General features: G+C 33.6%; 4 non-coding genes across 4 annotated transcripts; all 4 read right to left on the bottom strand.

The window, feature by feature from the left end:
• Positions 1 to 1,170: 1,170 nt before the first annotated feature.
• TRNAL-CAA (transfer RNA leucine (anticodon CAA)) lies at positions 1,171 to 1,279 on the bottom strand. The gene is made up of 2 exons: positions 1,242 to 1,279; positions 1,171 to 1,216 (listed from the first exon to the last, which is right to left on the bottom strand). It is a non-coding gene; the product is annotated as a tRNA-Leu (tRNA).
• Positions 1,280 to 2,322: 1,043 nt separating this feature from the next.
• Positions 2,323 to 2,431, bottom strand: TRNAL-CAA (transfer RNA leucine (anticodon CAA)). Its single transcript has 2 exons — positions 2,394 to 2,431; positions 2,323 to 2,368 (listed from the first exon to the last, which is right to left on the bottom strand). It is a non-coding gene; the product is annotated as a tRNA-Leu (tRNA).
• A 2,197-nt stretch (positions 2,432 to 4,628) lies between these two features.
• On the bottom strand, positions 4,629 to 4,737 carry TRNAL-CAA (transfer RNA leucine (anticodon CAA)). The gene is made up of 2 exons: positions 4,700 to 4,737; positions 4,629 to 4,674 (listed from the first exon to the last, which is right to left on the bottom strand). It is a non-coding gene; the product is annotated as a tRNA-Leu (tRNA).
• Positions 4,738 to 5,781: 1,044 nt separating this feature from the next.
• Positions 5,782 to 5,890, bottom strand: TRNAL-CAA (transfer RNA leucine (anticodon CAA)). The gene is made up of 2 exons: positions 5,853 to 5,890; positions 5,782 to 5,827 (listed from the first exon to the last, which is right to left on the bottom strand). It is a non-coding gene; the product is annotated as a tRNA-Leu (tRNA).
• Positions 5,891 to 19,735: the final 13,845 nt, after the last annotated feature.

Here is a 19,735-nt window from a genome sequence, read left to right as displayed (position 1 = left end):
AAAGAGTAAGAAAATTTTGTCATAAGTGGGATTTGAGCCCACGCCTCTTTACAGAGACCAGAATTCCCATTAACTGGAAGAGTAGAATCTTGAGTCTGGCGCCTTAGACCACTCAGCCATCCTGACAAGCACATCAGTATATCCGAACCTGCTTCCTGTTAGGGTTTTTCATTTTACTATTTATATTTTTGATTGTGATTTTGACAAATAATTTGGACTTGTTGAAAAAGGGGTCATTAAATCAAGATCTTAGATTTATGCATTTCCTCTAAAAGCTGTTTCTTAAATAACATTATTTAGGAAAAATGGCTCAAGCTAAAGTGTTATCCTTCAAAATTACTGTTGCCACCCTTTACTAAGGTCTTCATCCTAGCAGAACAGATTAGTTTGTCTTAGAAGAAAATTGTATATCATGTTATATGTAAAGTCTAAGAGCCTTAAAATACTTTCGATGCCAATTATTCTTGTGTTTTATGTTTAGATTACTGAAAACTAAAAGAATGTTGTGCAAACAATACTTATTCTTCAAAGGAAGAGATGTACAAGAACACGAGGACATGCACTGAAACTGGAGGGAGGTAGACTTAGAGGAAATTTGAAGAAAAATTACTTCACAGAAAGGGTAGTTGATAAATAGAAAAGCCTCCCATCCAATGTTGTTGAAGCTAAACGGTGAAACAATTTAAACACGCTTCGGATAGGCATAAGAATATCCTTAAGAGAAATGTAAGGAGCAAATATGGTTGAAGTTGCCTAAAGGATACATGAAAAGGAGCAGACTACATGGGCCAAGTGGTTCTTATCTGCCATCAAATTCTGTTTCTATGTAATACATTATTTCAATAGCCAATTTCTATATGAACTGAACTTTAGAATTTTAAAACTAATCATATTGTCTTTATCATTTAAGAATAATTTAATTAATTTAACTCTAATGTAATTTGATCTTGATTGGAATGCAGATGGGAAAATCGATCAATTCTTAGGTCTTTAAAAGTTTCTATGCCCTTTAATTCATTCAATCATTGTGCTTCATATTGCTGAGAAATAAATGGGATCAAGATATCAATGTCTGGGAGAGAAAAGATTGAAAGACTGTGGATGTCCTGAGCATACTTCTCAATGTCGGTCATTTTGAGTGTAAAACATAACCAAAGAGTAAGAAAATATTGTCAGAAGTGGGATTTGAGCCCACGCCTCTTTACAGAGACCAGAATTCCCATTAACTGGAAGAGTAGAATCTTGAGTCTGGCGCCTTAGACCACTCGGCCATCCTGACAAGCACATCAGTATATCCGAACCTGCTTCCTGTTAGAGTTTTTCATTTTACTATTTATATTTTTGATTGTGATTTTGACAAATAATTTGGACTTGTTGAAAAAGGGGTCATTAAATCAAGATCTTAGATTTATGCATTTCCTCTAAAAGCTGTTTCTTAAATAACATTATTTAGGAAAAATGGCTCAAGCTAAAGTGTTATCCTTCAAAATTACTGTTGCCACCCTTTACTAAGGTCTTCATCCTAGCAGAACAGATTAGTTTGTCTTAGAAGTAAATTGTATATCACGTTATAAGTAAAGTCTAAGAGCATTAAAATACTTTCGATGCCAATTATTCTTGTGTTTTATGTTTAGATTACTGAATACTAAAAGAATGTTGTGCAAACAATACTTATTCTTCAAAGGAAGAGATGTACAAGAATACGAGGACATGCACTGAAACTGGAGGGAGGTAGACTTAGAGGAAATTTGAAGAAAAATTACTTCACAGAAAGGGTAGTTGATAAATAGAAAAGCCTCCCATCCGATGTTGTTGAAGCTAAATGGTGAAACAATTTAAACATGCTTGGGATAGGCATAAGAATATCCTTAAGAGAAATGTAAGGAGCAAATAGGATTGAAGTTGCCTAAAGGATACATGAAAAGGAGCAGACTACGTGGGCCAAGTGGTTCTTATCTGCCATCAAATTCTGTTTCTATGTAAAACATTATTTCAACAGTCAATTTCTACATGAACTGAACATTAGAATTTTAAAACTAATCATAGTGTCTTTATCATTTAAGAATAATTTAATTAATTTAACTCTAATGTAATTTGATCTTGATTGGAATGTAGATGGGAAAATCGATCAATTCTTAGGTCTTTAAAAGTTTCTATGCCCTTTAATTCATTCAATCATTGTGCTTCATATTGCTTAGAAATAAATGGGAACAAGATATCAATGTCTGGGAGAGGAAAGATTGAAAGACTGTGGATGTCCTGAGCATACTTCTCAATGTCGGTATTTTGAGTGTAAAACATAACCAAAGAGCATGAAAATATTGTCAGAAGTGGGATTTGAACCCATGCCTCTTTACAGAGACCAGAATTCCCATTAACTGGAAGAGTAGAATCTTGAGTCTGGCGCCTTAGACCGCTCGGCCATCCTGACAAGCACATCAGTATGTCCAAACCTGCTGTCTGTTAGGGTTTATCAATTTACTATTTATATTTTTGATTGTGTTTTTGACAAATAATTTGGACTTGTTGAAAAAGGGGTCATTAAATCAAGATCTTAGATTTATGCATTTCCTCTAAAAGCTGTTTCTTAAATAACATTATTTAGGAAAAATGGCTCAAGCTAAAGTGTTATCCTTCAAAATTACTGTTGCCACCCTTTACTAAGGTCTTCATCCTAGCAGAACAGATTAGTTTGTCTTAGAAGAAAATTGTATATCATGTTATATGTAAAGTCTAAGAGCCTTAAAATACTTTCGATGCCAATTATTCTTGTGTTTTATGTTTAGATTACTGAATACTAAAAGAATGTTGTGCAAACAATACTTATTCTTCAAAGGAAGAGATGTACAAGAACACGAGGACATGCACTGAAACTGGAGGGAGGTAGACTTAGAGGAAATTTGAAGAAAAATTACTTCACAGAAAGGGTAGTTGATAAATAGAAAAGCCTCCCATCCAATGTTGTTGAAGCTAAACGGTGAAACAATTTAAACACGCTTCGGATAGGCATAAGAATATCCTTAAGAGAAATGTAAGGAGCAAATATGGTTGAAGTTGCCTAAAGGATACATGAAAAGGAGCAGACTACATGGGCCAAGTGGTTCTTATCTGCCATCAAATTCTGTTTCTATGTAATACATTATTTCAATAGCCAATTTCTATATGAACTGAACTTTAGAATTTTAAAACTAATCATATTGTCTTTATCATTTAAGAATAATTTAATTAATTTAACTTTAATGTAATTTGATCTTGATTGGAATGCAGATGGGAAAATCGATCAATTCTTAGGTCTTTAAAAGTTTCTATGCCCTTTAATTCATTCAATCATTGTGCTTCATATTGCTGAGAAATAAATGGGATCAAGATATCAATGTCTGGGAGAGAAAAGATTGAAAGACTGTGGATGTCCTGAGCATACTTCTCAATGTCGGTCATTTTGAGTGTAAAACATAACCAAAGAGTAAGAAAATTTTGTCATAAGTGGGATTTGAGCCCACGCCTCTTTACAGAGACCAGAATTCCCATTAACTGGAAGAGTAGAATCTTGAGTCTGGCGCCTTAGACCACTCAGCCATCCTGACAAGCACATCAGTATATCCGAACCTGCTTCCTGTTAGGGTTTTTCATTTTACTATTTATATTTTTGATTGTGATTTTGACAAATAATTTGGACTTGTTGAAAAAGGGGTCATTAAATCAAGATCTTAGATTTATGCATTTCCTCTAAAAGCTGTTTCTTAAATAACATTATTTAGGAAAAATGGCTCAAGCTAAAGTGTTATCCTTCAAAATTACTGTTGCCACCCTTTACTAAGGTCTTCATCCTAGCAGAACAGATTAGTTTGTCTTAGAAGAAAATTGTATATCATGTTATATGTAAAGTCTAAGAGCCTTAAAATACTTTCGATGCCAATTATTCTTGTGTTTTATGTTTAGATTACTGAAAACTAAAAGAATGTTGTGCAAACAATACTTATTCTTCAAAGGAAGAGATGTACAAGAACACGAGGACATGCACTGAAACTGGAGGGAGGTAGACTTAGAGGAAATTTGAAGAAAAATTACTTCACAGAAAGGGTAGTTGATAAATAGAAAAGCCTCCCATCCAATGTTGTTGAAGCTAAACGGTGAAACAATTTAAACACGCTTCGGATAGGCATAAGAATATCCTTAAGAGAAATGTAAGGAGCAAATATGGTTGAAGTTGCCTAAAGGATACATGAAAAGGAGCAGACTACATGGGCCAAGTGGTTCTTATCTGCCATCAAATTCTGTTTCTATGTAATACATTATTTCAATAGCCAATTTCTATATGAACTGAACTTTAGAATTTTAAAACTAATCATATTGTCTTTATCATTTAAGAATAATTTAATTAATTTAACTCTAATGTAATTTGATCTTGATTGGAATGCAGATGGGAAAATCGATCAATTCTTAGGTCTTTAAAAGTTTCTATGCCCTTTAATTCATTCAATCATTGTGCTTCATATTGCTGAGAAATAAATGGGATCAAGATATCAATGTCTGGGAGAGAAAAGATTGAAAGACTGTGGATGTCCTGAGCATACTTCTCAATGTCGGTCATTTTGAGTGTAAAACATAACCAAAGAGTAAGAAAATATTGTCAGAAGTGGGATTTGAGCCCACGCCTCTTTACAGAGACCAGAATTCCCATTAACTGGAAGAGTAGAATCTTGAGTCTGGCGCCTTAGACCACTCGGCCATCCTGACAAGCACATCAGTATATCCGAACCTGCTTCCTGTTAGAGTTTTTCATTTTACTATTTATATTTTTGATTGTGATTTTGACAAATAATTTGGACTTGTTGAAAAAGGGGTCATTAAATCAAGATCTTAGATTTATGCATTTCATCTAAAAGCTGTTTCTTAAATAACATTATTTAGGAAAAATGGCTCAAGCTAAAGTGTTATCCTTCAAAATTACTGTTGCCACCCTTTACTAAGGTCTTCATCCTAGCAGAACAGATTAGTTTGTCTTAGAAGAAAATTGTATATCATGTTATATGTAAAGTCTAAGAGCATTAAAATACTTTCGATGCCAATTATTCTTGTGTTTTATGTTTAGATTACTGAATACTAAAAGAATGTTTTGCAAACAATACTTATTCTTCAAAGGAAGAGATGTACAAGAACACGAGGACATGCACTGAAACTGGAGGGAGGTAGACTTAGAGGAAATTTGAAGAAAAATTACTTCACAGAAAGGGTAGTTGATAAATAGAAAAGCCTCCCATCCAATGTTGTTGAAGCTAAACGGTGAAACAATTTAAATACGCTTCGGATAGGCATAAGAATATCCTTAAGAGAAATGTAAGGAGCAAATATGGTTGAAGTTGCCTAAAGGATACATGAAAAGGAGCAGACTACATGGGCCAAGTGGTTCTTATCTGCCATCAAATTCTGTTTCTATGTAATACATTATTTCAATAGCCAATTTCTATATGAACTGAACTTTAGAATTTTAAAACTAATCATATTGTCTTTATCATTTAAGAATAATTTAATTAATTTAACTCTAATGTAATTTGATCTTGATTGGAATGCAGATGGGAAAATCGATCAATTCTTAGGTCTTTAAAAGTTTCTATGCCCTTTAATTCATTCAATCATTGTGCTTCATATTGCTGAGAAATAAATGGGATCAAGATATCAATGTCTGGGAGAGAAAAGATTGAAAGACTGTGGATGTCCTGAGCATACTTCTCAATGTCGGTCATTTTGAGTGTAAAACATAACCAAAGAGTAAGAAAATATTGTCAGAAGTGGGATTTGAGCCCACGCCTCTTTACAGAGACCAGAATTCCCATTAACTGGAAGAGTAGAATCTTGAGTCTGGCGCCTTAGACCACTCGGCCATCCTGACAAGCACATCAGTATATCCGAACCTGCTTCCTGTTAGGGTTTTTCATTTTACTATTTATATTTTTGATTGTGATTTTGACAAATAATTTGGACTTGTTGAAAAAGGGGTCATTAAATCAAGATCTTAGATTTATGCATTTCCTCTAAAAGCTGTTTCTTAAATAACATTATTTAGGAAAAATGGCTCAAGCTAAAGTGTTATCCTTCAAAATTACTGTTGCCACCCTTTACTAAGGTCTTCATCCTAGCAGAACAGATTAGTTTGTCTTAGAAGAAAATTGTATATCATGTTATATGTAAAGTCTAAGAGCCATAAAATACTTTCGATGCCAATTATTCTTGTGTTTTATGTTTAGATTACTGAATACTAAAAGAATGTTGTACAAACAATATTTATTCTTCGAAAGGAAGAGATGTACAAGAACATGAGGACATGCACTGAAACTGAAGGGAGGTAGACTTAGAGGAAATTTGAAGAAAAATTACTTCACAGAAAGGGTAATTGATAAATAGAAAAGCCTCCCATCCGATGTTGTTGAAGCTAAATGGTGAAACAATTTAAATACGCTTGGGATAGGCATAAGAATATCCTTAAAAGAAATGGAAAGAGCAAATAGGGTTGAAGTTGCCTAAATGATACATGAAAAGTAGCAGACTATGTGGGCCAAGTGGTTCTTATCTGCCATCAAATTCTGTTTCTATGTAAAACATTATTTCAACCGCCAATTTCTACATGAACTAAACTTTAGAATTTTAAAACTAATCATAGTGTCTTTATCATTTAAGAATAATTTAATTAATTTAACTCTAATGTAATTTGATCTTGATTGGAATGTAGATGGGAAAATCGATCAATTCTTAGGTCTTTAAAAGTTTCTATGCCCTTTAATTCATTCAATCATTGTGCTTCATATTGCTGAGAAATAAATGGGATCAAGATATCAATGTCTGGGAGAGGAAAGATTGAAAGACTGTGGATGTCCTGAGCATACTTCTCAATGTCGGTCATTTTGAGTGTAAAACATAACCAAAGAGTAAGAAAATATTGTCAGAAGTGGGATTTGAACCTACGCCTCTTTACAGAGACCAGAATTCCCATTAACTGGAAGAGTAGAATCTTGAGTCTGGTGTCTTAGACTGCTCGGCCATCCTGACATGCACATCAATATGTCCAAACCTGCTTCCTGTTAGGGTTTATCATTTTACTATTTATATTTTTGATTGTGTTTTTGACAAATAATTTGGCCTTGTTGAAAATGGGGTCATTAAATCAAGATCTTAGATTAATGCATTTCCTCTAAAAGCTGTTTCTTAAATAACATTATTTAGGAAAAATGGCTCAAGCTAAAGTGTTATCCTTCAAAATTACTGTTGCCACCCTTTACTAAGGTCTTCATCCTAGCAGAACAGATTAGTTTGTCTTAGAAGTAAATTGTATATCACGTTATATGTAAAGTCTAAGAGCCTTAAAATACTTTCAATGCCAATTATTCTTGTGTTTTATGTTTAGATTACTGAATACTAAAAGAATGTTGAGCAAACAATACTTATTCTTCAAAGGAAGAGATGTACAAGAACACGAGGACATGCACTGAAACTGGAGGGAGGTAGACTTAGAGGAAATTTGATGAAAAATTACTTCACAGAAAGGGTAGTTGATAAATAGAAAAGCCTCCCATCCAAAGTTGTTGAAGCTAAACGGTGAAACAATTTAAACACGCTTCGGATAGGCATAAGAATATCCTTAAGAGAAATGTAAGGAGCAAATAGGGTTGAAGTTGCCTAAAGGATACATGAAAAGGAGCAGACTACATGGGCCAAGTGGTTCTTATCTGCCATCAAATTCTGTTTCTATGTAATACATTATTTCAATAGCCAATTTCTACATGAACTGAACTTTAGAATTTTAAAACTAATCATAGTGTCTTTATCATTTAAGAATAATTTAATTAATTTAACTCTAATGTAATTTGATCTTGATTGGATTGTAGATGGGAAAATCGATCAATTCTTAGGTCTTTAAAAGTTTCTATGCCCTTTAATTCATTCAATCATTGTGCTTCATATTGCTGAGAAATAAATGGGATCAAGATATCAATGTCTGGGAGAGGAAAGATTGAAAGACTGTGGATGTCCTGAGCATACTTCTCAATGTCGGTCATTTTGAGTGTAAAACATAACCAAAGAGTAAGAAAATATTGTCAGAAGTGGGATTTGAACCTACGCCTCTTTACAGAGACCAGAATTCCCATTAACTGGAAGAGTAGAATCTTGAGTCTGGTGTCTTAGACCGCTCGGCCATCCTGACATGCACATCAGTATGCCCAAACCTGCTTCCTGTTAGGGTTTATCATTTTACTATTTATATTTTTGATTGTGTTTTTGACAAATAATTTCGCCTTGTTGAAAATGGGGTCATTAAATCAAGATCTTAGATTAATGCATTTCCTCTAAAAGCTGTTTCTTAAATAACATTATTTAGGAAAAATGGCTCAAGCTAAAGTGTTATCCTTCAAAATTACTGTTGCCACCCTTTACTAAGGTCTTCATCCTAGCAGAACAGATTAGTTTGTCTTAGAAGTAAATTGTATATCACGTTATATGTAAAGTCTAAGAGCCTTAAAATACTTTCAATGCCAATTATTCTTGTGTTTTATGTTTAGATTACTGAATACTAAAAGAATGTTGTGCAAACAATACTTATTCTTCAAAGGAAGAGATGTACAAGAACACGAGGACATGCACTGAAACTGGAGGGAGGTAGACTTAGAGGAAATTTGATGAAAAATTACTTCACAGAAAGGGTAGTTGATAAATAGAAAAGCCTCCCATCCAAAGTTGTTGAAGCTAAATGGTGAAACAATTTAAACACGCTTCGGATAGGCATAAGAATATCCTTAAGAGAAATGTAAGGAGCAAATAGGGTTGAAGTTGCCTAAAGGATACATGAAAAGGAGCATACTACATGGGCCAAGTGGTTCTTATCTGCCATCAAATTCTGTTTCTATGTAATACATTATTTCAATAGCCAATTTCTACATGAACTGAACTTTAGAATTTTAAAACTAATCATAGTGTCTTTATCATTTAAGAATAATTTAATTTATTTAACTCTAATGTAATTTGATCTTGATTGGAATGTAGATGGGAAAATCGATCAATTCTTAGGTCTTTAAAAGTTTCTATGCCCTTTAATTCATTCAATCATTGTGCTTCATATTGCTGAGAAATAAATGGGATCAAGATATCAATGTCTGGGAGAGGAAAGATTGAAAGACTGTGGATGTCCTGAGCATACTTCTCAATGTCGGTCATTTTGAGTGTAAAACATAACCAAAGAGTAAGAAAATATTGTCAGAAGTGGGATTTGAACCCACGCCTCTTTACAGAGACCAGAATTCCCATTAACTGGAAGAGTAGAATCTTGAGTCTGGTGTCTTAGACTGCTCAGCCATCCTGACATGCACATCAGTATGTCCAAACCTGCTTCCTGTTAGGGTTTATCATTTTACTATTGATATTTTTGATTGTGTTTTTGACAAATAATTTGGCCTTGTTGAAAATGGGGTCATTAAATCAAGATCTTAGATTAATGCATTTCCTCTAAAAGCTGTTTCTTAAATAACATTATTTAGGAAAAATGGCTCAAGCTAAAGTGTTATCCTTCAAAATTACTGTTGCCACCCTTTACTAAGGTCTTCATCCTAGCAGAACAGATTAGTTTGTCTTAGAAGTAAATTGTATATCACGTTATATGTAAAGTCTAAGAGCCTTAAAATACTTTCAATGCCAATTATTCTTGTGTTTTATGTTTAGATTACTGAATACTAAAAGAATGTTGTGCAAACAATACTTATTCTTCAAAGGAAGAGATGTACAAGAACACGAGGACATGCACTGAAACTGGAGGGAGGTAGAGTTAGAGGAAATTTGATGAAAAATTACTTCACAGAAAGGGTAGTTGATAAATAGAAAAGCCTCCCATCCGATGTTGTTGAAGCTAAATGGTGAAACAATTTAAACACGCTTCGGATAAGCATAAGAATATCCTTAAGAGAAATGTAAGGAGCAAATAGGGTTGAAGTTGCCTAAAGGATACATGAAAAGGAGCAGACTACATGGGCCAAGTGGTTCTTATCTGCCATCAAATTCTGTTTCTATGTAATAAATTATTTCAATAGCCAATTTCTACATGAACTGAACTTTAGAATTTTAAAACTAATCATAGTGTCTTTATCATTTAAGAATAATTTAATTAATTTAACTCTAATGTAATTTGATCTTGATTGGAATGTAGATGGGAAAATCGATCAATTTTTAGGTCTTTAAAAGTTTCTATGCCCTTTAATTCATTCAATCATTGTGCTTCATATTGCTGAGAAATAAATGGGATCAAGATATCAATGTCTGGGAGAGGAAAGATTGAAAGACTGTGGATGTCCTGAGCATACTTCTCAATGTCGGTCATTTTGAGTGTAAAACATAACCAAAGAGTAAGAAAATATTGTCAGAAGTGGGATTTGAACCTACGCCTCTTTACAGAGACCAGAATTCCCATTAACTGGAAGAGTAGAATCTTGAGTCTGGTGTCTTAGACCGCTCGGCCATCCTGACATGCACATCAGTATGTCCAAACCTGCTTCCTGTTAGGGTTTATCATTTTACTATTTATATTTTTGATTGTGTTTTTGACAAATAATTTGGCCTTGTTGAAAATGGGGTCATTAAATCAAGATCTTAGATTAATGCATTTCCTCTAAAAGCTGTTTCTTAAATAACATTATTTAGGAAAAATGGCTCAAGCTAAAGTGTTATCCTTCAAAATTACTGTTGCCACCCTTTACTAAGGTCTTCATCCTAGCAGAACAGATTAGTTTGTCTTAGAAGTAAATTGTATATCACGTTATATGTAAAGTCTAAGAGCCTTAAAATACTTTCAATGCCAATTATTCTTGTGTTTTATGTTTAGATTACTGAATACTAAAAGAATGTTGTGCAAACAATACTTATTCTTCAAAGGAAGAGATGTACAAGAACACGAGGACATGCACTGAAACTGGAGGGAGGTAGACTTAGAGGAAATTTGATGAAAAATTACTTCACAGAAAGGGTAGTTGATAAATAGAAAAGCCTCCCATCCGATGTTGTTGAAGCTAAATGGTGAAACAATTTAAACACGCTTCGGATAAGCATAAGAATATCCTTAAGAGAAATGTAAGGAGCAAATAGGGTTGAAGTTGCCTAAAGGATACATGAAAAGGAGCAGACTACATGGGCCAAGTGGTTCTTATCTGCCATCAAATTCTGTTTCTATGTAATACATTATTTCAATAGCCAATTTCTACATGAACTGAACTTTAGAATTTTAAAACTAATCATAGTGTCTTTATCATTTAAGAATAATTTAATTAATTTAACTCTAATGTAATTTGATCTTGATTGGAATGTAGATGGGAAAATCGATCAATTTTTAGGTCTTTAAAAGTTTCTATGCCCTTTAATTCATTCAATCATTGTGCTTCATATTGCTGAGAAATAAATGGGATCAAGATATCAATGTCTGGGAGAGGAAAGATTGAAAGACTGTGGATGTCCTGAGCATACTTCTCAATGTCGGTCATTTTGAGTGTAAAACATAACCAAAGAGTAAGAAAATATTGTCAGAAGTGGGATTTGAACCTACGCCTCTTTACAGAGACCAGAATTCCCATTAACTGGAAGAGTAGAATCTTGAGTCTGGTGTCTTAGACCGCTCGGCCATCCTGACATGCACATCAGTATGTCCAAACCTGCTTCCTGTTAGGGTTTATCATTTTACTATTTATATTTTTGATTGTGTTTTTGACAAATAATTTGGCCTTGTTGAAAATGGGGTCATTAAATCAAGATCTTAGATTAATGCATTTCCTCTAAAAGCTGTTTCTTAAATAACATTATTTAGGAAAAATGGCTCAAGCTAAAGTGTTATCCTTCAAAATTACTGTTGCCACCCTTTACTAAGGTCTTCATCCTAGCAGAACAGATTAGTTTGTCTTAGAAGTAAATTGTATATCACGTTATATGTAAAGTCTAAGAGCCTTAAAATACTTTCAATGCCAATTATTCTTGTGTTTTATGTTTAGATTACTGAATACTAAAAGAATGTTGTGCAAACAATACTTATTCTTCAAAGGAAGAGATGTACAAGAACACGAGGACATGCACTGAAACTGGAGGGAGGTAGACTTAGAGGAAATTTGATGAAAAATTACTTCACAGAAAGGGTAGTTGATAAATAGAAAAGCCTCCCATCCGATGTTGTTGAAGCTAAATGGTGAAACAATTTAAACACGCTTCGGATAAGCATAAGAATATCCTTAAGAGAAATGTAAGGAGCAAATAGGGTTGAAGTTGCCTAAAGGATACATGAAAAGGAGCAGACTACATGGGCCAAGTGGTTCTTATCTGCCATCAAATTCTGTTTCTATGTAATACATTATTTCAATAGCCAATTTCTACATGAACTGAACTTTAGAATCTTAAAACTAATCATAGTGTCTTTATCATTTAAGAATAATTTAATTAATTTAACTCTAATGTAATTTGATCTTGATTGGAATGTAGATGGGAAAATCGATCAATTCTTAGGTCTTTAAAAGTTTCTATGCCCTTTAATTCATTCAATCATTGTGCTTCATATTGCTTAGAAATAAATGGGATCAAGATATCAATGTCTGGGAGAGGAAAGATTGAAAGACTGTGGATGTCCTGAGCATACTTCTCAATGTCAGTCATTTTGAGTGTAAAATATAACCAAAGAGCAAAAATATATTGTCAGAAGTGAGATTTGAACCTACGCCTCTTTACAGAGACCAGAATTCCCATTAACTGGAAGAGTAGAATCTTGAGTCTGGTGTCTTAGACCACTCGGCCATCGTGACAAGCACATCAGTATGTCCAAACCTGCTTCCTGTTAGGGTTTATCATTTTACTATTTATATTTTTGATTGTGATTTTGACAAATAATTTGGCCTTGTTGAAAAAGGGGTCATTAAATCAAGATCTTAGATTAATGCATTTCCTCTAAAAGCAGTTTCTTAAATAACATTATTTAGGAAAAATGGCTCAAGCTAAAGTGTTATCCTTCAAAATTACTGTTGCCACCCTTTACTAACATCTTCATCCTAGCAGAACAGATTAGTTTGTCTTAGAAGTAAATTGTATATCACGTTATAAGTAAAGTCTAAGAGCCTTAAAATACTTTTGATGCCAATTATTCTTGTGTTTTATTTTTAGATTACTGAATACTAAAAGAATGTTGTGCAAACAATACTTATTCTTCAAAGGAAGAGATGTACAAGAACACGAGGACATGCACTGAAACTAGAGGGAGGTAGACTTAGAGGAAATTTGAAGAAAAATTACTTCACAGAAAGGGTAGTTGATAAATAGAAAAGCCTCCCATCCAATGTTGTTGAAGCTAAACGGTGAAACAATTTAAACACGCTTCGGATAGGCATAAGAATATCCTTAAGAGAAATGTAAGGAGCAAATATGGTTGAAGTTGCCTAAAGGATACATGAAAAGGAGCAGACTACATGGGCCAAGTGGTTCTTATCTGCCATCAAATTCTGTTTCTATGTAATACATTATTTCAATAGCCAATTTCTATATGAACTGAACTTTAGAATTTTAAAACTAATCATAGTGTCTTTATCATTTAAGAATAATTTAATTAATTTAACTCTAATGTAATTTGATCTTGATTGGAATGCAGATTGGAAAATCGATCAATTCTTAGGTCTTTAAAAGTTTCTATGCCCTTTAATTCATTCAATCATTGTGCTTCATATTGCTGAGAAATAAATGGGATCAAGATATCAATGTCTGGGAGAGGAAATATTGAAAGACTGTGGATGTCCTGAGCATACTTCACAATGTCGGTCATTTTGAGTGTAAAACATAACCAAAGAGTAAGAAAATATTGTCAGAAGTGGGATTTGAACCTACGCCTCTTTACAGAGACCAGAATTCCCATTAACTGGAAGAGTAGAATCTTGAGTCTGGTGTCTTAGACTGCACGGCCATCCTGACATGTACATCAATATGTCCAAACCTGCTTCCTGTTAGGGTTTATCATTTTACTATTTATATTTTTGATTGTGTTTTTGACAAATAATTTGGCCTTGTTGAAAATGGGGTCATTAAATCAAGATCTTAGATTAATGCATTTCCTCTAAAAGCTGTTTCTTAAATAACATTATTTAGGAAAAATGGCTCAAGCTAAAGTGTTATCCTTCAAAATTACTGTTGCCACCCTTTACTAAGGTCTTCATCCTAGCAGAACAGATTAGTTTGTCTTAGAAGTAAATTGTATATCACGTTATATGTAAAGTCTAAGAGCCTTAAAATACTTTCAATGCCAATTATTCTTGTGTTTTATGTTTAGATTACTGAATACTAAAAGAATGTTGAGCAAACAATACTTATTCTTCAAAGGAAGAGATGTACAAGAACACGAGGACATGCACTGAAACTGGAGGGAGGTAGACTTAGAGGAAATTTGATGAAAAATTACTTCACAGAAAGGGTAGTTGATAAATAGAAAAGCCTCCCATCCAAAGTTGTTGAAGCTAAACGGTGAAACAATTTAAACACGCTTCGGATAGGCATAAGAATATCCTTAAGAGAAATGTAAGGAGCAAATAGGGTTGAAGTTGCCTAAAGGATACATGAAAAGGAGCAGACTACATGGGCCAAGTGGTTCTTATCTGCCATCAAATTCTGTTTCTATGTAATACATTATTTCAAAAGCCAATTTCTACATGAACTGAACTTTAGAATTTTAAAACTAATCATAGTGTCTTTATCATTTAAGAATAATTTAATTAATTTAACTCTAATGTAATTTGATCTTGATTGGAATGTAGATGGGAAAATCGATCAATTCTTAGGTCTTTAAAAGTTTCTATGCCCTTTAATTCATTCAATCATTGTGCTTCATATTGCTGAGAAATAAATGGGATCAATATATCAATGTCTGGGAGAGGAAAGATTGAAAGACTGTGGATGTCCTGAGCATACTTCTCAATGTCGGTCATTTTGAGTGTAAAACATAACCAAAGAGTAAGAAAATATTGTCAGAAGTGGGATTTGAACCTACGCCTCTTTACAGAGACAAGAATTCCCATTAACTGGAAGAGTAGAATCTTGAGTCTGGTGTCTTAGACCGCTCAGCCATCCTGACATGCACATCAGTATTTCCAAACCTGCTTCCTGATAGGGTTTATCATTTTACCATTTATATTTTTGATTGTGTTTTTGACAAATAATTTGGCCTTGTTGAAAATGGGGTCATTAAATCAAGATCTTAGATTAATGCATTTCCTCTAAAAGCTGTTTCTTAAATAACATTATTTAGGAAAAATGGCTCAAGCTAAAGTGTTATCCTTCAAAATTACTGTTGCCACCCTTTACTAAGGTCTTCATCCTAGCAGAACAGATTAGTTTGTCTTAGAAGTAAATTGTATATCACGTTATATGTAAAGTCTAAGAGCCTTAAAATACTTTCAATGCCAATTATTCTTGTGTTTTATGTTTAGATTACTGAATACTAAAAGAATGTTGTGCAAACAATACTTATTCTTCAAAGGAAGAGATGTACAAGAACACGAGGACATGCACTGAAACTGGAGGGAGGTAGACTTAGAGGAAATTTGATGAAAAATTACTTCACAGAAAGGGTAGTTGATAAATAGAAAAGCCTCCCATCCAAAGTTGTTGAAGCTAAACGGTGAAACAATTTAAACACGCTTCGGATAAGCATAAGAATATCCTTAAGAGAAATGTAAGGAGCAAATAGGGTTGAAGTTGCCTAAAGGATACATGAAAAGGAGCAGACTACATGGGCCAAATGGTTCTTATCTGCCATCAAATTCTGTTTCTATGTAATACATTATTTCAATAGCCAATTTCTACATGAACTGAACTTTAGAATTTTAAAACTAATCATAGTGTCTTTATCATTTAAGAATAATTTAATTAATTTAACTCTAATGTAATTTGATCTTGATTGGAATGTAGATGGAAAAATCGATCAATTCTTAGGTCTTTAAAAGTTTCTATGCCCTTTAATTCATTCAATCATTGTGCTTCATATTGCTTAGAAATAAATGGGATCAAGATATCAATGTCTGGGAGAGGAAAGATTGAAAGACTGTGGATGTCCTGAGCATACTTCTCAATGTCAGTCATTTTGAGTGTAACACATAACCAAAGAGCAAAAATATATTGTCAGAAGTGGGATTTGAACCTACGCCTCTTTACAGAGACCAGAATTCCCATTAACTGGAAGAGTAGAATCTTGAGTCTGGTGTCTTAGACCGCTCCGCCATCCTGACAAGCACATCAGTATGTCCAAACCTGCTTCCTGTTAGGGTTTATCATTTTACTATTTATATCTTTGATTGTGATTTTGACAAATAATTTGGCCTTGTTGAAAAAGGGGTCATTAAATCAAGATCTTCGATTAATGCATTTCCTCTAAAAGCTGTTTCTTAAATAACATTATTTAGGAAAAAAGCTCAAGCTAAAGTGTTATCCTTCAAAATTACTGTTGCCACCCTATACTAAGGTCTTCATCCTAGCAGAACAGATTAGTTTGTCTTAGAAGTAAATTGTATATCACGTTATATGTAAAGTCTAAGAGCCTTAAAATACTTTCGATGCCAATTATTCTTGTGTTTTATGTTTAGATTACTGAATACTAAAAGAATGTTGTGCAAGCATTACTTATTCTTCAAAGGAAGAGATGTACAAGAACACGAGGACATGCACTGAAACTGGAGGGAGGTAGACTTAGAGGAAATTTGAAGAAAAATTACTTCACAGAAAGGGTAGTTGATAAAAAGAAAAGCCTCCCATCCGATGTTGTTGAAGCTAAATGGTGAAACAATTTAAACACGCTTGGGATAGGCATAAGAATATCCTTAAGAGAAATGTAAGGAGCAAATAGGGTTGAAGTTGCCTAAAGGATACATGAAAAGGAGCAGACTACATGGGCCAAGTGGTTCTTATCTGCCATCAAATTCTGTTTCTATGTAATACATTATTTCAATAGCCAATTTCTACATGAACTGAACTTTAGAATTTTAAAACTAATCATAGTGTCTTTATCATTTAAGAATAATTTAATTAATTTAACTCTAATGTAATTTGATCTTGATTGGAATGTAGATGGGAAATCGATCAATTCTTAGGTCTTTAAAAGTTTCTATGCCCTTTAATTCATTCAATCATTGTGCTTCATATTGCTTAGAAATAAATTGGATCAAGATATCAATGTCTGGGAGAGGAAAGATTGAAAGACTGTGGATGTCCTGAGCATACTTCTCAATGTCGGTCATTTTGATTGTAAAACATAACCAAAGAGCATGAAAATATTGTCAGAAGTGGGATTTGAACCTACGCCTCTTTACAGAGACCAGAATTCCCATTAACTGGAAGAGTAGAATCTTGAGTCTGGTGTCTTAGACCGCTCGGCCATCCTGACATGCACATCAGTATGTCCAAACCTGCTTCCTGTTAGGGTTTATCATTTGACTATTTATATTATTGATTGTGTTTTTGACAAATAATTTGGCCTTGTTGAAAATGGGGTCATTAAATCAAGATCTTAGATTAATGCATTTCCTCTAAAAGCTGTTTCTTAAATAACATTATTTAGGAAAAATGGCTCAAGCTAAAGTGTTATCCTTCAAAATTACTGTTGCCACCCTTTACTAAGGTCTTCATCCTAGCAGAACAGATTAGTTTGTCTTAGAAGTAAATTGTATATCACGTTATATGTAAAGTCTAAGAGCCTTAAAATACTTTCAATGCCAATTATTCTTGTGTTTTATGTTTAGATTACTGAATACTAAAAGAATGTTGTGCAAACAATACTTATTCTTCAAAGGAAGAGATGTACAAGAACACGAGGACATGCACTGAAACTGGAGGGAGGTAGACTTAGAGGAAATTTGATGAAAAATTACTTCACAGAAAGGGTAGTTGATAAATAGAAAAGCCTCCCATCCGATGTTGTTGAAGCTAAATGGTGAAACAATTTAAATATGCTTCGGATAGGCATAAGAATATCCTTAAGAGAAATGTAAGGAGCAAATAGGGTTGAAGTTGCCTAAAGGATACATGAAAAGGAGCAGACTACATGGGCCAAGTGGTTCTTATCTGCCATCAAATTCTGTTTCTATGTAATACATTATTTCAATAGCCAATTTCTACATGAACTGAACTTTAGAATCTTAAAACTAATCATAGTGTCTTTATCATTTAAGAATAATTTAATTAATTTAACTCTAATGTAATTTGATCTTGATTGGAATGTAGATGGGAAAATCGATCAATTCTTAGGTCTTTAAAAGTTTCTATGCCCTTTAATTCATTCAATCATTGTGCTTCATATTGCTTAGAAATAAATGGGATCAAGATATCAATTTCTGGGAGAGGAAAGATTGAAAGACTGTGGATGTCCTGAGCATACTTCTCAATGTCAGTCATTTTGAGTGTAAAACATAACCAAAGAGCAAAAATATATTGTCAGAAGTGAGATTTGAACCTACGCCTCTTTACAGAGACCAGAACTCCCATTAACTGGAAGAGTAGAATCTTGAGTCTGGTGTCTTAGACCGCTCAGCCATCCTGACAAGCACATCAGTATGTCCAAACCTGCTTCCTGTTAGGGTTTATAATTTTACTATTTATATTTTTGATTGTGATTTTGACAAATAATTTGGCCTTGTTGAAAAAGGGGTCATTAAATCAAGATCTTAGATTAATGCATTTCCTCTAAAAGCAGTTTCTTAAATAACATTATTTAGGAAAAATGTCTCAAGCTAAAGTGTTATCCTTCAAAATTACTGTTGCCACCCTTTACTAACATCTTCATCCTAGCAGAACAGATTAGTTTGTTTTAGAAGTAAATTGTATATCACGTTATAAGTAAAGTCTAAGAGCCTTAAAATACTTTCGATGCCAATTATTCTTGTGTTTTATGTTTAGATTACTGAATACTAAAAAAATGTTGTGCAAACAATACTAATTCTTCAAAGGAAGAGATGTACAAGAACACGAGGACATGCACTGAAACTGGAGGGAGGTAGACTTAGAGGAAATTTGAAGAAAAATTACTTCACAGAAAGGGTAGTTGATAAATAGAAAAGCCTCCCATCCAATGTTGTTGAAGCTAAACGGTGAAACAATTTAAACACGCTTCGGATAGGCATAAGAATATCCTTAAGAGAAATGTAAGGAGCAAATATGGTTGAAGTTGCCTAAAGGATACATGAAAAGGAGCAGACTACATGGGCCAAGTGGTTCTTATCTGCCATCAAATTCTGTTTCTATGTAATACATTATTTCAATAGCCAATTTCTATATGAACTGAACTTTAGAATTTTAAAACTAATCATAGTGTCTTTATCATTTAAGAATAATTTAATTAATTTAACTCTAATGTAATTTGATCTTGATTGGAATGTAGATGGGAAAATCGATCAATTCTTAGGTCTTTAAAAGTTTTTATGCCCTTTAATTCATTCAATCATTGTGCTTCATATTGCTGAGAAATAAATGGGATCAAGATATCAATGTCTGGGAGAGGAAAGATTGAAAGACTGTGGATGTCCTGAGCATACTTCTCAATGTCGGTCATTTTGAGTGTAAAACATAACCAAAGAGTAAGAAAATATTGTCAGAAGTGGGATTTGAACCTACGCCTCTTTACAGAGACCAGAATTCCCATTAACTGGAAGAGTAGAATCTTGAGTCTGGTGTCTTAGACTACTCGGCCATCCTGACATGCACATCA

The sequence above is a fragment of the Taudactylus pleione genome, unplaced genomic scaffold, assembly GCF_031769625.1.
Source record: "Taudactylus pleione unplaced genomic scaffold, aTauple2 ptg000612l, whole genome shotgun sequence".
Classification (NCBI taxonomy): domain Eukaryota; kingdom Metazoa; phylum Chordata; class Amphibia; order Anura; family Myobatrachidae; genus Taudactylus; species Taudactylus pleione.
This window is presented reverse-complemented; position numbering and strand designations above follow the sequence as displayed.